The following is a 17,719-nucleotide window of genomic DNA, read 5'->3' on the forward strand; positions in this document are numbered from 1 at the left end:
TTAGTGATTACTTTATGTCAGTATCTGTAACATGTGCTCCATGAAAATATTAGTCCTGTGAAATACACCACAAGAAAGGGTTCTAGAAGCAAATAAATTAGGTAAATACTGATTCTTCTCTCACAGATAATCACAATGTGTGTTAGCATTCGAAAGGATTTGAGAAATCCTTTAGTTAGGAAGCCTATTTGAATTTTTAACCTAGAGATCTTAGTTTATTTAAAGCAATTGTTTTTGTTTTGGTATTAACCCTAATCCCTAGAACTCCACCCAACCATTTTTCTTATAAAAAGCGAGGTGAAAAATAATGCTTGTAGGTTTTCTGTATTTTTAATTTTTTCTCCCACAGGGCATGTGCACTTGCCTAAGAGACAGAGAGAGACAGTGAGAGAGAAAGTGAGAAATCTGGTACCAGTAGATGCTATAATGGTCATGTCACTAGACTCCCACGTAGTTGACTGTGGTTTGAGTCCTGGACCTGGCACCTTAAAGCTCACATCATGCATGTGTGCATGCATGCCCAAAATCCCAAGAGGAGAATGGAGGAGAAGGGACTGCAGCATGACCATCCCCCTGGGGGATGATTTCTCACTTTCTGTTCTCTAGTGAGTGCACATACCCTATAGCAAAAATATTTATAAGAAAAAAAAACTGAGAAATCACCCCCTGGAGAATGGCTGCACCAAAATTCCTTCTTCATTCTCCTCCTGGGAGTTTGGACATTCACACATATGTACCCAGCATGAATTTCAAGTCACCAAGTCTAGGACTCAAACTGTGTTTGGCCATGTGAGAATCCAGTGCCTTAACTACCATGCCACCTGATGATCCCAATACTTACATTATTTTTAAGAGCAAAAATAGTTTTGTTTTAATAATCATAGTTGGGGTATATACCAAAAAAAATCAGAACTTTTTTTTCAAACAAAAATTTCCACAGGAATGTTCATAGCAGCATTAGTCATGGTAACCAAAAGGTAGTAACAACCCAGGTGTCCATCATCATATAAATGGATAAAGAAAATATCCATATGATAGATTATTATTTAGCCATAAAAAGAAATGAAGTTCTGATATATGCTATAGCATGGATGAATGCTGAAAATATGCTAAGTGAAAGAAGCCAGTCACGTAACACCATATAGTATATGATTTAAGTTATGTGAAATGCCCATAATAGGCAAATCTATAGAGATAGAAAGTAGATGTGTGCTTGCTTAGGGCTGGGAAGATGGGCAAGTAGCGGGATCACAGGTTAAAAATAAACAGGTGATAAAAATGCTGGAAAATTGGCTATAGTTATGGTTCAATATATCTTTGAATATGTTAAAAACCATTGAATTGGGATCAGCACATGGCATAATGGTTACATCACTGGACACCTACGTAGTCAACCACAGTTCAAGTCCTGTACCTGACGACTTAAACTCACATCGAGTGCGTGTGCATGTGTGCCCAAAATCCCAAGAAGAGAATGAAGGAGAAGGGATTGTGGTGTGGTTATCCACCCTGGGGGCTAATTTCTTGCTTTCTATCTCTCTTTCTTTATCTCTCTCTCTCTGTCTCTCTGGCAAGTGCATGTGCCCTATAGCAGAAATCACCCTCAAAAAAACCCCACAAAACATTGAATTTCACACTTAAAATGGATTAATTGTATATTGTATGAATTATATCTCAAGAACACTGTGAAAATATTTATAACAAATGATTAAGTTTCATGAGGACAGAGTTTTTGTCTTTTTTGTTCACTTTATACATCCACAGTGCCATTACATAGTAGAAAGTTAGTTCTCAATATATATTTGCTTGATAAGCAAATTACACTATGTTAGCAAATGGTCTCTGTTATTTTTAATAGCCGTAAAAATGGTTCATCATGTTTAAAAGTGACTAACAGGATGTAGATTTTCCAAAACAAGTGAACAACACACTTCCTTTCATAGGATACATGGTGTGTGTTTTCTGACTGTACCAACATGTACAATTTGTAACAGTCACCGAACAGCTGTTTCCTAACTACATGCCCTCTCTATCCACAGCCGTCTCCAATGCAAATTAAGTGCCAAGTTGTAATTTTCATCACTTACTGAAAAACATTACTAAGTTTTTTTTACCTGCTCCACTAGAAAGGTGGCAAAGACTTTGCTTTCTGGATTGTTCTCTTCTTTCTTTTTTAATCATCTCGACTATACAGCTCATAGAGAAAAAAAAATCTGTATTAAAGTTTGTATTATGATAACACTTAATAATAATCACTCATATTTCACATTGAGTGTGTTTTATAAATTTCACATGACATTTTTCTCTTATCAGTCTTAGCTTGTCTCTAAAAGTAGATAGTTTACAGCCTAGCAAAGAAAGCAAAATAATGTATGTGTACAATTAGCACAAATTGATCTTGCAATGAGAAGTTTAATTTTAAAATTCAGGACTAAACGACTGTTATATTTAAGTTGTCAGCCTCAGAGTCTCATTAGTCTAAATTTTAAATTTAATTTATGATGATTGTGCTGCCTCCTAGAACTGGCACGTAGACTCTATTAAGTTATGTGATGTCTATTGGGAAACACTAGTTTAGGATTTCTTTCCTTGGGTCTTTTTGCAGTTATTTCATTAATTTATTATGTGATCTCAGAGTATTTAATTTCTTTTCTCTGGGGTTTTTTTAAAAATATAAGGATTCAATGTAATATTCTTTCCCTGTATGTATCTTATAGAAGGAGACATTATGTCTTCTAGATGGAGTCAGTTCTTAGAGTCATAAATTCTGCCTCAGCCACCAATTAGCTTTTTGTCTTTACAAAAGTCAATGTTATTGGTTTTTATTTCTGTCATCTGTTAAATGGTTATAAGACCTAGTTTACAAGGTGAGGAAGAAATAATTTGAAAAGTGCCTAGCATAGTGGCCTACTGCTTCAGTTTTCTACCTCTTCTACCTGCCCTTGTGCTGGCTGTAAAATGTGCTTGGAGAATTAAATTTATATATATATAAAGTGCCTGATGCTTAGTAGGTACTTTGTAAATGTTAGTTTCCTTAGATGTGCTATATAGTAATTGAGGCTACTGAATAAGGAAGGTAAATATTATAACCATGAGAAAAAACAAATGAGGAAAATAAAATAAATTTTAAAGGAAAATATGAAAACTTAGTAAACATAATAATTATTCCTATAGTAATGTCCTATTGGCTGATAGTGTTTACCTTCCCAAATACTTAAAATATCCAAAAAGTAAAGTGTCTGTTCCATGGATAAGTCCATTACGCTACTAAACCATACATTTTTAAAAAGATTTTTTATAAAATACATAACATAGACCTATAACTAAGAAAAATGTTTACATTACAAATCCAGTACCTTGCCCAGTGTGTTTAACAATTAGAGCATTATCTGTCTCTAATTGGAATCAGATGTATAGTAGACAGGGCTCATTAACCTCCTTGGAAATAAGAATCTTAGGGGAATGTGTGTCTTTATAAATAGGTAAGAGTTAATTTTAACAACTTCATGTGTGCCTTCATTTATATGCTCCCAAAGTGAAAAGTATAGTATATATGAACACAAAAGATGAATGCTTGCTGAAGTCTTAAGGAGCAAAGGCCAATTTGCAAGTTCATTGACTATGGTTTTGTTGCAGTAAGTTTGTTTGTTTGCTATTGGGGCTGTTGGGGGGGGGGGGGATGGCCATGCCTCAATCCCTTCTGTTCCATTCTCCTCTCGGGATTTTGGACATACATCCATGCACATCTGGAATATTTTTCCAGCTACCAGGTAAGGGATCTGAACTGCTGAATGGGCCATGTGGGATCCAACCACTTTTACCACCATGTTTTTAACACATCTGTTCTTGATCCAATTTGTTTTTAGTTATGGGTGGGTGATAATATTCTCTAATCTGTTTACATATTTTTAGACTGTCATATAGTTTAATTTGTCTCTTTTTACTTTACTTGAGAATCAAATGAGCAAATAACATTTTTATTTTCTTTTTTAAGATCCTAAGAGTCACCCTATTCCTCTAGGTTTTTATTTAGAGGTTTTTGCTAAAGGGCACATGTGCTTGCCAGAAAGACAGAGAGAGATGGAGAGACAGAAAGTGAGAAATCCCCTCCCACAGGGGATGGTCATGCCTCAATCCCTTCTCCTCCATTCTCCTCTCTGGATCTTGGGCACGCACGCACATGAGCCCGGCGTGAGTTTAAGCCACTAGATCCGGGACTTGAACCCCGGTGGGCTACAGGTGAGTTCAGTGACATAGCCATTATGCTAACTGCTGGTCCCTCCTCTAAGTTTTTAAAAGATGTATAAATATGGCTTCAAAGTAAGATACAGTCTGACTTCTCTTTTTTTTTTTAAGTTTGCTATAGGTCACATCTGCTAGTGAGAGAGAAAGAGAGAAAGAGAGAGAAATCACCCCCCAAGGTAGATGGTCATACTGCAATCCCTTCCCTTCTCTGTCATTGTCTTGTGATGTTCACGTGTACATGCATACACACACACACATACACACATGCCCAGTGTGTGTTTCAAGTTGCTGGGTCTGAGACTTGAACCTCACAGTTGGCCATGTGAAATTCAGCTGCCTTAAGCTTCATGCCATCATCTAGCCCCTTGACTTTATACAATTAAACTGAAAAGTACAATGTATAATTACAGAGCATTTCCAGATCTGGAAATCAAGAGATACCTATTTGTCAAAATATGATGAGTGCAATATAATAAATACCTCATTATAAAACCACAAATAAGTAGGTGAGAAAACGGATAACCAAATAGGGAATGTAGGACCTACAGTTAGGGTTTTAAAAAAATTGATCAAGGGCCAGACCCACAGCCTAGTAGTTAAGGGAGCCAGATTCCACATGGCTGACCATGTTCAAATATTGACCCCAGCAACTTGAAAATCAGGCCAAGAATGTTTGCATACAGGCCCCAGATCCTAACAGGATGGAGAAATGGAGAAGGGATTGCAGCGTGACCACCTTCCAAAGGGAGGAAGTATTTGCTTTCCCTCCCTTTTTCTCTCTCTGGTGAATACATGAGCCCTCTGGCAATTAAAAAAGAAAAGGAAAGGAAAGGAAACAAAAGGTTTGGTCAGGATTCTTTTTTTCATTTTTTAAAAATTATTTTTTAAGATGTAAAGGCACAACTCACTTGAGGTAACTACAGTCATCTGTATCCAACCTTATGAGTTGAAGTTACAAAAAAAAAAAAAGTGGATAACAAGTGTTTAGTTGTTATTAGAAAGTCATAAATAAAACTCATTTAATAAAAGAGGCTTGAGATGGCCCCATTACCTTGTAGTTAAGGGAACCAGAACCCATATGGTTGTCCACACAGTTTAAGTCCTTGTTTAAGACATTTGGCACATGTGCATGTGTGTCCAAAATCCAGGTAGATTGGAGAAATAGAGGAGAAGGGATTGTGATGTGATGGTGCCCCATGGGGGGAGTACTTTCTTCTTCTCTCTCTCTCTCTGATGAGTGCCTATGTCCTCTTGCAAATTAGAAAACATAAGTGACTTTATTTTTTCATGTTAACTTAACAGTTCAGGTCAACATTTACCATGAGCAGATTACCATAGTGATAAAGATCATGGATGGTCAGCAGATGGTATGGAGGTTAAGGTGACTGGATCCCACATGACTGACTTCTTGGTTTGAGTCCCAGACTCAGTAGCTTAAAAAACATATTGGACGCATGTGCATGCCCAGAGAAGAATGGAGGAGTAGGGATTACAGCAGCATGACCATTCTCTAAGTAGGTGCTTTCTCATTTTCCCTCTTAGTCTCTTTGTCTCTGGGAAACACGTGTGTCCTATAGCAAAAGAAAACAAAAACAAAAATAACAAAAAAAAAATGCACTTGGCAATCAAATAGACCTGGGTTTTGTTTTCTGTACTACAGTTTACTTTCTGACTTTGAGAGAGTTACTCAACCACTGCCTTAGTTTAAACTGTGCACTTGAGCTCTAAGACCCTTCTTTGCAAGGACATAATGAGTATTCAATAGGAAACGTGTGTATGTGTGCCTGGCTATAGCAAGCACTCAAATAAATGGTAACTACTGATACAAAGTATGTGCCAGACTCTATATGCTTGTTACTAAAAGATAAAAAAGATATTATCTGATATTGAGTTTTTTTTTTTTTGAGAGAGATTTTCACTGTAGGGCGCGTGCGCTCGCCAGACAGACAGAGAGAGACATAGAGACAGAAAGCGAGAAATCACCCCCCAGGGGGGATGGTCACGCCGCAATCCCTTCTCCTCCATGCTCCTCTCGGGATCTTGGGCACACACGCACACGCGCCCGGCGTGAATTTTAAGCCACCGGGTCCGGGACACGAACCGCGGTTGACTACATGGGAGTCCAGCGACATAGCCATTACGCTAACTGCTGGTTCCCCCAGTTTTGAGTAAACTGTAAAAAGAGTTATATATACAGACATGACTGTAATATAACTGGCTTGACAAATAACACATTCTAATCAGCCACATTACTTAATCTATATTGCATATATTATAGGAAATACATACTATGCAAGTGATGACAAATGAGCTCTATAAGTGTGAATGTTGACAAATGTATGAGATTTTTAGCCCTGATGTAAAACTCCTGGTGGAGAATAAGATGGCTATGAGTTTTATTTTGTTTTGTTTTTTAGTTTTTGTCATAGGGTGCATGTGCTCACCAAAGAGGAGAGAGACAGAAAGATACAGAGAGAGAGAAAGTAAGAAATCACCTCCTAGAGTGGATGGCCACTCTGTAATCCCTTCTCCTTTCTCCTCTCAGGATTTTGGGCATGCATGTACATATGCCTGGCATGGTTTTTAAGCTGCTGGGTCTGAGATTCAAACTGTGCTTGGCCATATGGGAGTCCAGCACTTTTACCACACCACCTGCTGCCCAAGATGTCTAAGGTTTTACAGTATAAAATATCACAGTTATAAAATGTATTTTGAAGAAATCCATTGTACTCTTAATAGCTTTAGAATGAGATCAACTTTTTTTTTAAGAGAGAGATTTTTGCTATAGGGCATGTAGGTTTGCCAGAGAGATAGAGAGAGACATAGAGACAGAAAGTGAGAAATCACCCCCCCCCCCAGAGGGGATGACCACTCCACAATCCCTTCTCCTCCTTTCTCCTCTTGGGAGCAAAATGCTTAATTAATTGGAAAACTGAATTTCTAGGCTGAACATAAGAATGCTTTGGCATCCTTCTAATAGTACTCCATCAATACAGTTGATAAATGCAGGATTTTGAGCATGCATGCACACACGCTAGCATTGGTTTTAAGCCCCTGGGTCCAGGACTTGAACTATGGTCGATTACATGGGAGTCCAGTGATGTAACCATTACACCATCTGCTGGCCCAAGATCAACATTTTACAATAGAAAAGTTTACTTGGCTCCAAAGTAACTCACTTTAAAATAAAATGGACATTTTAGAAAATAGGTATCTTTTTGCCCCTCAGAATCTTCACATGAAGAATTTGCACTAGGCCAAAAGAACATGCCTCAAGCATCTACAGGTTTGTTGGTCAATACTAGTAAATTGCTTTATAGTTAAAAGAGGAAGCTCACCAGAATGTAGTTTAATGTGTAAGAAATCACCAGAGTGTTGTATTTTCATGCAAAGAGCTAATTTACTTTAACAAAGGAAACGACACACTAAATAATATTGTATGTTATTGAAAGTTATGCTTTAATTCTCAGAAGAGAAGAACTTTGGGGTACTCCATAAGCCCTGATTAGTTTAAGATATTATCTTGATAGTAGATTATATGGAAAGTAAGCAAAATACAGGTGTTTTCCACATCATCTACTCCCCTCCTGCACTTATCAACTGTACTACTGATGGAGTTCTATTAGAAGGATGCCAAAGCATTCTTATGTTCAGCCTAGAAATTCAGTTTTCCAATTAATTTAGCTTTTTTTTTTTCAGAAAGAGCTGTCAACTAGCAATACATTCTTGACAAATTCTTATCAGAGCTCATAATGCTAACCCTCAAGGCTCAGCAGGGTTCTTCTGAATCAAAAGAAGATTCATTTATGTCTGGTGTAATATTTAAGTATGGCCTATGTTTTGATCTGTTCTTTAGCAAATCATCATTCCTGGATGGTGTATTAGGTGGGATTTGTGAGTTCTATATCTGGTCCGCTTTGTTGCCTTATAAAGGAGTTCTGAAGGCAGTTGCAAAAAAAATTTTTTTAAATGTCTTCAGGTCAGCATGTGGTGTGGAGCTTAAGGCACTGGATCTCACATGGCTGACTACACAGTTCAAATCCTAGACACTACAGCTTGAAAATCATGCAGGGCACATATGCATGTACAAAATCTCGAGAAAAGAATGGAGGAAAAAGGATTGTGGCGTGTCCATCCCCTGCAGGGGCGGGGCGCTGAATTCTCTCTCTCTCTCTCTCTCCATCTCCTTCTCCCTGGTGAGCACACATGCCCTATAACAATAGCAACAACAAAAATCTTCAGTAACTCCAACATTATAGAAATGTGTGCTAACCTCCCATGCCTACCACAATGAAAGTTGACTTTCATATTTACTTTGTTCATGACTAAGAGATTACAGAGGTAAGGAAGCCCTTGCCCTGTCCCCAAGGATGCTGCAGTCTAGTTGAGATGAAGAAGTCCTGGACCTGGCGACCTAGAAGAATATGCCAAGCACATGTGAATGTGTGCCCAAAATCCTGAGAGGATAATGAAGGGGATGGTATTGTGGTGTAGCAGTACCTCCAGGGGGTGATTTATCACCCCCCCTCTCTCTGTTTCTCTCCAGCAAGTGCATGCACATTATGGCAAAAAAATAAAAATTAAAGAAAAAAGGTCAATAGGTGTTTAGATACAGTTTGGTAAGTGTGCTGATAGAAGAAAACAGGTGCTAGGGAAACGGAGAGCAAGAGCAGATAACCAAGTTAGAAAAGTCTTAGTAAATTGGTGTGAAAACAGACATTTGGACAGATACATACTGAGATATACATGTCACATATTATTTTACAATATCTATATTTATAAGTCATGTTTTTACATTGTTTTTAGTGGTTAAACCCTTAGCTAAACATTCTAGATGAGAAAGAGTTACAGGATGGTTTCATTTTCTCTATTCCAAGGAATTCATGCATCTAAGCTCAGAAAAAAAAGGTTGAGAAACTTTAGATAGTCTTTTTTTTATTATACCATGACCCCAAACAAACCGGCTTAGTATAATATGAACAATGGATGAAGAAAGTAGAGTTAAGGGCAGGCCTTGTGGCAGTGGTTAAAGGGATCTGATAGAGTTACAGGATTGTTTCATTTTCTCTATTCCAAGGAATTCATGCATCTAAGCTCAGAAAAAAAAGGTTGAGAAACTTTAGATAGTCTTTTTTTTATTATACCATGACCCCAAACAAACCGGCTTAGTATAATATGAACAATGGATGAAGAAAGTAGAGTTAAGGGCAGGCCTTGTGGCAGTGGTTAAAGGGATCTGATCCCACATGGCCGAATGTGGATTGAGTCCTGGTGGCTTGAACAACATGCCAGGTGGGATCAGCAGATAACATAATGGTTATGTTGCTGAACTTCCACATAGTCCACCACAGTTCAAGTTCTAGACCCAGTAGCTTAAAACTCACACTGGGCATGTATCCATGCATGCCCAAAATCCCTAAAGGAGAATGGAGGAGAAGGGATTGCGGTGTGGCCATCCCCCTGGAGGGGAGTCATTTCTTGCATTCTGTCTTTCTGTCTCTCTGGCAAGCACACATGCCCTATCGCAAAAATCTAAAAAAAAAAAAAAAAAAAACTAGGCACATATACCCATGAGCCCCAGAACTCCAAATGGATGGGGAAATGGAGGAGAGAAGATTGTGGCATGACCATATCCCATTGAGTGTGCTTTATCCCTCTCCTTCTCTGTTTCTCTCTGGTGAGCACATGGGCTCTCTGATAATTAAGCAATGTTTAAAAAGGAAAGAAAATAGAGTTAAATTTTTAGATGGAACAGATATATTTATCATTATGAATATACATATTTTTATCCCATAAAATGTAGCCATAATAGGTATTCTAAAGTGTTCACAATTTTCCTGGTGATGTAAATCATACATTCAATCACTCCAGTCAACAACCAAAGACACTAGCCTGGACAAAAGCATATTTAATGTATGTTTACATAGCAAACTTTATAATTTTCTTTTTCTCTATTTCTCTTCTTTGTATTTCCATTGGATGGTTATTCTTCTTGGAAAGTGAACTGAACAACAATGAGGTAGATGGAAGTTAGGCTGTGTTCTAAACTGACAAAATTAGGCTATGGAAATCAAAAGGTATCTAGGGACAGTTACACTGAAGACAGAGTTGAGGGGATATTTTTCCGCTCTGCCCTGGGCCAATAGGTCCAATTGAATTAATTCAGCTGGCAAGCTGTTTAAAAAGTGCCATGTATGTGAAAGGGATTTTTAAAAAAAGCCGCTATTTTGAAAGCACTTCACAGATATATTTCACATAGCAGACACTGACTCTAGAGAAGAGGAAAACCAGTGATTTTTTTACATCATTAATTATAATAAGTCTTCAAATCATAAGTAAGCAATACAGGGACATAATTTTTTTTGCCTTCTTGCTGACATTACCTACATATTTTTAAAAGTATAATAGCAATTCGATTCAACAGAACACATATTTCTTAAAGTTCTGCTACATGCTGTGTGCTAGAGCTATAGTGATACACAAGACAGGCATAGCTCCTGCCCTCAAAGAGCTTCCAGTCTGTGAGGCAAGATATATACTGCACGAGTAGATATGGGTTTGATGATTGCTCTGAAAAGGCAAGTCCCAGGTTATAGAAATTTAAGAGAGGCCTAACCTAGCCTTGTAGAGGTAGGTGGTCAGAGGCTTTCCTGCATTCTGTGCCATAGCTTAGAGGTGAGATGGAGGAAGAGAGAATAGTCAGCCTCTGGTCTTTGTCTGTAATTTTCAGTATAGCTGAAATGTTTGCCTCAGCATCACTGGGACATTTACTCCAGGGGATATCAGGGAAGAACAAGCCCTAGCTGATTCACAGACTTTGCACATTTGTTCCTTTCCTCCTTTCCTTTCCTTTCCTTTCCTTTCCTTTCCTTTCCTTTCCTTTCCTTTCCTTTCCTTTCCTTTCCTTCTTTCTGTTTTTTTTTAAAGAGATTTTTGCTATAGGGCACGTGTGCTCACCAGAAAGACAGAACAGAAAGAGACAGAAAGAGAGAAATCACAGCCCCACCAGGAGGGGAACACTGCGATCCCTTCTCCTCCATTCTCCTTTCGGGATCTTGGGCACACACACACACACACACACACACACATGCGTCCAGCATGAGTTTAATCCACTGGGTCCGGGACTCGAACCACATGACTACATGGGAGTCCAGTGACATAGCCATTACACCAACTGCTGGTCCCACAGGTATTTGTTTCTAAGCTAGAGTATTGGTTGTTCTTTACCACTCCTTCAAAAATCATGGTAAGTGGGACCAGCAGTTAGTGTAATGGCTATGTCGCTGGACTTCCATGTAGTCGACCGTGGTTCGAGTCCTGGATTTGGTGGCTTATACTCATGCCAGGCGCATGTGCATGCGTGCCCAAGATCACGAGAGGAGAATGGAGGAGAAGGGATTGTGGCATGGCCGTCCCCCCAGGGGGTGGCGGTGATTTCTCGCTTTCTCTCTCTCTGTCTGTCTGTGTCATTCTGGCGAATGCAAGCGCCCTGTAGCAAAAACCTCTCCGCCCCCCCAAAAAAAGAAAAAAAAAGATCATGGTAAGTCATTTCAGCTTAGTGTTAAACTCCCCATTCTCTGTATCCCTGTAACTTTCTAGAAGAGTTTCCAACAATTCTATGTCATTCTCAGACTCAGCACAATGTCTTTATCATTCTGCTATTTGCTTTTCAGAAGCTTCTCTCCCAGTGGGAAACATAAGGAGTTACATTTGATTTTAGCCACTTCTATAGTTCATTTGTTGAGAGTCTTCTGTGCCAACAAGTACATTGTGAGTGGGAGCTATTGGGTTGTTGGAAAAGTCATGACGTGTTTTTTCTATGTTTTTCTATGCAAAAATGAATCCTGAGTTTTCAGACAACCCAATAGTTTTCCCTATTAGTTAAAAACTGCTGGGCCAGGGTCATCCAGTGGCATGGTCGTTAAGATAGCTGTATCTCACATGGTCAATTTCACCGTTCAAGCCCCAGACCAGTGGCTTGAAAATCATGCCAGGCACATGTGTGTGCATGCCCAAAACCCTGAGAGCAGAATGGAGGAGAAGGGGTTATATCATAGCCATTCCCCCTCTGGGGGTTGGGGAGTGATTTCTCCCTTTCCCTTTCTCCCTCCCTGTCTCTCTGTGGCATGTACACATGCCCTATAGCAAACCAAAGAAGAAAGAAAGAAAGAAACTGGGTGCATGTGTATGTGTATTCCAAATCCCAAGAAGAGAATGGAGAAGGGATTGCAGTATGGCCATAGCCCCTGGAAGGTACTTTCTCACTCTCTCTCTCTCTCTGTTTTTCTCTCCCTGGACTACCGTATGCACCCTGTAGTAAATTAAAAACAAAGCAAAACAAACCCACCAGGACAGCCTGGTTGGTAAGGGAGCTGGATCCCACATGGCAGACCATGTGGTTTAAATCCTGGACCTGATGACTTGAAAAACATGCAAGATGTGTGTGCGCACACATACACACACACAATATACTGATCGAATTGACGATTATAGAAGAAAGGATTATGATGTGGCCATGTTCTTCTCTGTGTGTGGTGGGGGTGGGGCTTTCTCCCTCTCCCAGTGTCTGTCTTTCTCTCTCTCTGGAAAGCACACCTCCCCTCTTGCAATTAAAAAGCAAAAAAAACATCAGTGAGCTGGAAAGTAATTTGAAAAATTAAGGGGTGGGAAAACTATGAAATCCAACAATATTTGTTCTCAAAATTATCCAAAATGATTCAGAGTTGCTCTCTGGGGTGAAAGGGCATATATAACAAAGAGATGGGGACTGTTACTTTTTCTTTGTTCCACAAGTATTCTGGAGAAAGTCTAATAAACTGTTTTTCATAATGTGTTTGAATGATTGAGTGATTTCCACAATTTTTAGAAGTCCTGAAGGTCTGTCTTGTGTGGCCTAAGGACAGGGCATACAGGAGAGAATAGCCCTTTTCCTTTGCTCTCTTCTCCAGCTGACTTGGCAAGAAAAAGGCATCTCTATCTGGAATGTACTGACTTAGGGAGGGAGATTTGGGTTCTAATGTTCCCAGCAGTACTACTGACTGACATTAACTCTGGACAATGTATTTCCCTTTCCTGGATCTCAGTTTTACCATCTATAAAAACAAGAGAGTTCAACTATAATTCTGTGGCTTTCTTCACAACCATAGGCATTCTACAGAAGCATCATTAGGAGAAATTATGGGGGCCAAGTGTTTCCTCCCCTCCCCCTACCACTTTTTTTGTTAAAGCAGGTGGCCTGGTGGTTAAGGTGCTGGACACTTCCACATGGCTGACTGTGGTTCAAATACTGGACCTGGTGGCTTGCTTTCTCACTTTCCTTCTCTTTCTCTCTGTATCTCTCTCTGGTCAAGTTAAAATAAATGAATGAATAAATAAAAATTAAATAATTACTTTTGTATTTTCATTTTCACATGATTTCACTTGACCAAAGTGATCCATATCTTTTAAAAACAATGATAAATCATTATATTAAATAATTTTTAATATGTGTGCTATCTTTCTTTATTCATGATTGAGTATTTATAGGCACACACAAAGCAGGGTGTAGGGGGAAGATGAGCACTTCCCACAGGGTCTGGTCATATTATGACCCCCTTACTGTGTAGTCTGCTAGCCCAGTGGATTCTGGGCATTTGCACACATGCTTGTTGTATTTTAGGCAGACTGGACAAGGGATTTCAAAGGCGTTTGCCATGTGGGATCTGGCTTCTTTTTTTTTGGAGAGATTTTCACTGTAGGGCGCGTGCGCTCGCCAGACAGACAGAGAGAGACATAGAGACAGAAAGCGAGAAATCACCCCCCGGGGGGATGGTCACGTCGCAATCCGTTCTCCATTCTCCTCTCGGGATCTTGGGCATGCACGCACACGCGCCCGGCGTAAGTTTTAAGCCACCGGGTCCGGGACACGAACCGCGGTCGACTACATGGGAGTCCAGCGACATAGCCATTACGCTAACTGCTGGTTCCCGGATCTGGCTTCTCTTAAGCAGTATATTACCTCTGTACCACAGAGCCAACCCAAAGTACAGTGCTTTTGATTACTTCTGATACCCTTCTCTAAGGGGCTCTCCTGTTCTGGATAATTCAGAAAACCAGCTGATGTGGGAGAAGGTGACTTAGCAAGAAGGTGCTTATAAATCCCTGAAATTCTTTTTTTTTTTTTTCGTGCTTCACTAGGTGCTTTTATTAAGAAGACAATGTAAAATTTTATTCATACTACTGCTGGCATCCCTTAACTACTTTAATAACTTTTTTGAGCAGCAAAATGGCACGAAATTAAATTTACAACCTAGTAAAGCAGGGCTTTTGAGAAAAGGCAATGATTCATTATTCTTTAAACCAATCGGGGTGGACTTGGACCTCACCTATCTGATCAAATGAATGTATATTTTAAAATAAAAATGTCTTTAAGATACCCAAACAGAAGCCCATCTCTTTCACCATAAACAAACAAACAAAAAACTAATGTTGTTGACTACTTACATTAATAAAAAACAACATCAGTAGGAAGAAGTAATGTTAACCTACGTGCATCTGGCAAACTGAGAGCAGCTCTTTATGCTTTCTAGTCTTGTCATCTGCTCCTTGCTTTTAAACAAATATCAATACTTTGGGGGAAAGAAGGAGAAAAGATGAGCAAATCTTATCTTCTTTACTTTAATTATGGGTACAAATGCTAAGAGACTGCACTATCACAATCTACTTTACCTAGTACAACATCAGCAGATCTGATCATAAAGATTATTGCTCATTATCTATTTGTCCTACTATAATGTATCTCTTCTACTCAGTTAGCAAATGTATTCAAGAGGCATTGTGTTGAGAACATGGCTTCTCAGTGGCATAACTCTGCGCATAACCCTTGGAAATTGGACTTTTAATCTATTTCTCTGAAGAAAAGACGTGCAAAAATGATTCCTCCCTTAGTGGAATTTAAAATTGAGTGAAGTCCTCTTACAGGAAACAATTTCCTCCTGTTGCATGTATTCAAGGGATATGGAAAAAGTTCGTGGAAAATGTGTATTATAACATTTATTCATGGATTTCAAATGTTTTACATGAAAATATGCCTATACTGGGACCAGCAGTTGGCGTAATGGCTATGTTGCTGGACTCTCATGTAGTCAACCATGGTTTGAGTCCCAGACCTGGTGGCTTAAACTCACACTGGGAGTGTGTGCGTGCGTGCCCAAGATCCTGAGAGGAGAATGGAGGAGAAGGGATTGTGGCATGGCTATCCCCCCTAAGGGGTGATTTCTCACTTTCTTTCTGTCTGTCTCTGTCTTTCTGGCGAGTACACATGCCCTATAGCAAAAACCCCTCCAAAAAAAAAAAGAAAGAAAAAGAAAATATGCCTATACTTTAATTTGATTTTCCTACAAATATTTGACATCCCTTAATATTTGCTAATGCAGAAATAAAATAAATTGTCCCCCAGAGTGTATCCAGAGGTGTTCCCCTTGAAATGAAGTGGGCAGAGCTAACAGTCTAAGCATGGGAAAGTCTATGTTAAAGAGTAGCGGCTCCAGGACTGTCAATTATGGGGTCAGTGAGCTAAGAAAAGCCTAAGAAAAGCCTGGGGACAAGAATTTTGAATGCAAAGTCCCTTAGAGTAAGAGAGGAACAAGCATGGGAAATCTTTGAGTTTGTAAGGAAGTGTCTTTTGTCTTTGGGTGGAGCCACAGCAGGGAAATTGGTTCTGAAAAACTACCAAGGCAGAATGACACCTTGGGGCCATGGGAGTGAGAGGCAAAGCAGACCTGCTTCTATGAATCCATCCCATTTAATCAGAATATGATCATTTAGGGATTTTTAAGAGCTTCAAGACTCCAGCAAACATCTAATTTGCTTTTATGTGAGATTTTTTAATATCAGAAACTTGGAATTGGGAAACTTTATATTATTGTTATCATACCAATTATTTCACCTTGTCTCCCATTCAGTTTGCTAAAGTTTGTTTTGAAACTGTCATGCCTTCATTATGTTCAAAAAGACACACATTTCTTTAGGAATATCCTCAGCAAGGCTGGTGCCACAAGTGTGTGACTCACACTGTTACTTGGTTTAATGCTCTGCTGTTGACTGTCTTGAAACTCTTACTAACTTTTGAGCAAGGGATCCTGCCATTTGGTTTTACACTAGGCTTCACCCATTAAATAGCCAGTCCTGGTTTTTATTATGCATTTTATCTTAATTTTACTAGTTTATATCATCCATAGGTGATACTTTTACTTGACCCAATAGGTCTACCTCTTGGAGGCATAAGCCAATAATGCAGCTGAGATCATTAGTCTGGACAGGGCTTATTACTTATTCGAGTAAAGAGAGTATTCTACAATCATTCCCAAAGCCGTTTGTATCACCAAAGTGAGAAGAATCAGTCTTTTTATTCGGGTCTGGAATCTAGTGAATAAGATCATACCATGTACAGGCAGAGTCTCTAGTATATGCACAGAAGAAAGTCATACTCCTCTCTACATCCCATGCCATGCTAATGAAGCTTTAGCTCCTCCTGGAGCAGAATGTTAGTATTATAATGAGCAAAGGTCAGCAAAGGTCAGGAAGGTCAGGGTATTTGGTTCAATATCTAATCATAACTGATTCTAGTCAGATTATATCTCCAGGCCTCTTTTAGAACATGTTGTTCCTAAAAATTCAGCTCAGGGGGCCAGTATAGGGCCCAATGGTTATGTCATTGGACTCCCACATGGCCAACCACAGTTCAAGTCCTGGACCCAGCGGCTTGAAACTCACGCCAGATGTGTATGTGCTTGTGCCCAAGATCTTGAGAAAAGAATGGAGGAGAAGTTTTGGGGCATGGGCATCCCCCTAGGGGGTGGTTATTTCTCACTTTCCCATTCACTGTCTTTGTCTCTCTTTCTGGTGAGTGCATACATCCTAAGACAAAACTTCTACTACACACACACAAAAGAAAAGGCAAAAACCAACTCTGACTCTTGTTAAGTTTCCTATTTAGCTGATAGTACTATGAACAGAAAGGGAGCCATGTGATTTGTTCTAGGTCCCAGACATCTAGAGTGTGTCATTGAGCTTCACCACTAGGCTAGACTGGCTGGGAAAAGAGATGTCCCTGGTACTTGGGATTGGGGGTGGAGTGGTAAGTTCCCTGAGGACTAGATAGAGTCATATCTAGGTTGCTGCTTAGATATTTATGTCTGCCATATGTGAACTATTTTTAAAGTGTTTCATGTGAGCTCTTTTATAAACTTAACCACAAAGTCAAGGCTTATTAGGATTTATTGCTGCCATAAGATAAGAGGAGAACCCTGTTAGCAGCTTCCTACCACTCTGGAATGCTGTGTATGGTACGGATTGATAAGTGAATGCTGGCACATACTTTAGGCTTCCCCATAGGAAAGATGTTGAGCCATCTTTGAGAGTATTTATTGCTGTTGTTTATAACATTCTCATCGAGCCCTCAGGACGAGGCCTAATATGATAGTTAACATTCAGT

Source organism: Tupaia chinensis, unplaced genomic scaffold, assembly GCF_000334495.1.
Source record: "Tupaia chinensis unplaced genomic scaffold, TupChi_1.0 Scaffold146705_1, whole genome shotgun sequence".
NCBI classification, from domain to species: Eukaryota; Metazoa; Chordata; class Mammalia; order Scandentia; family Tupaiidae; genus Tupaia; species Tupaia belangeri.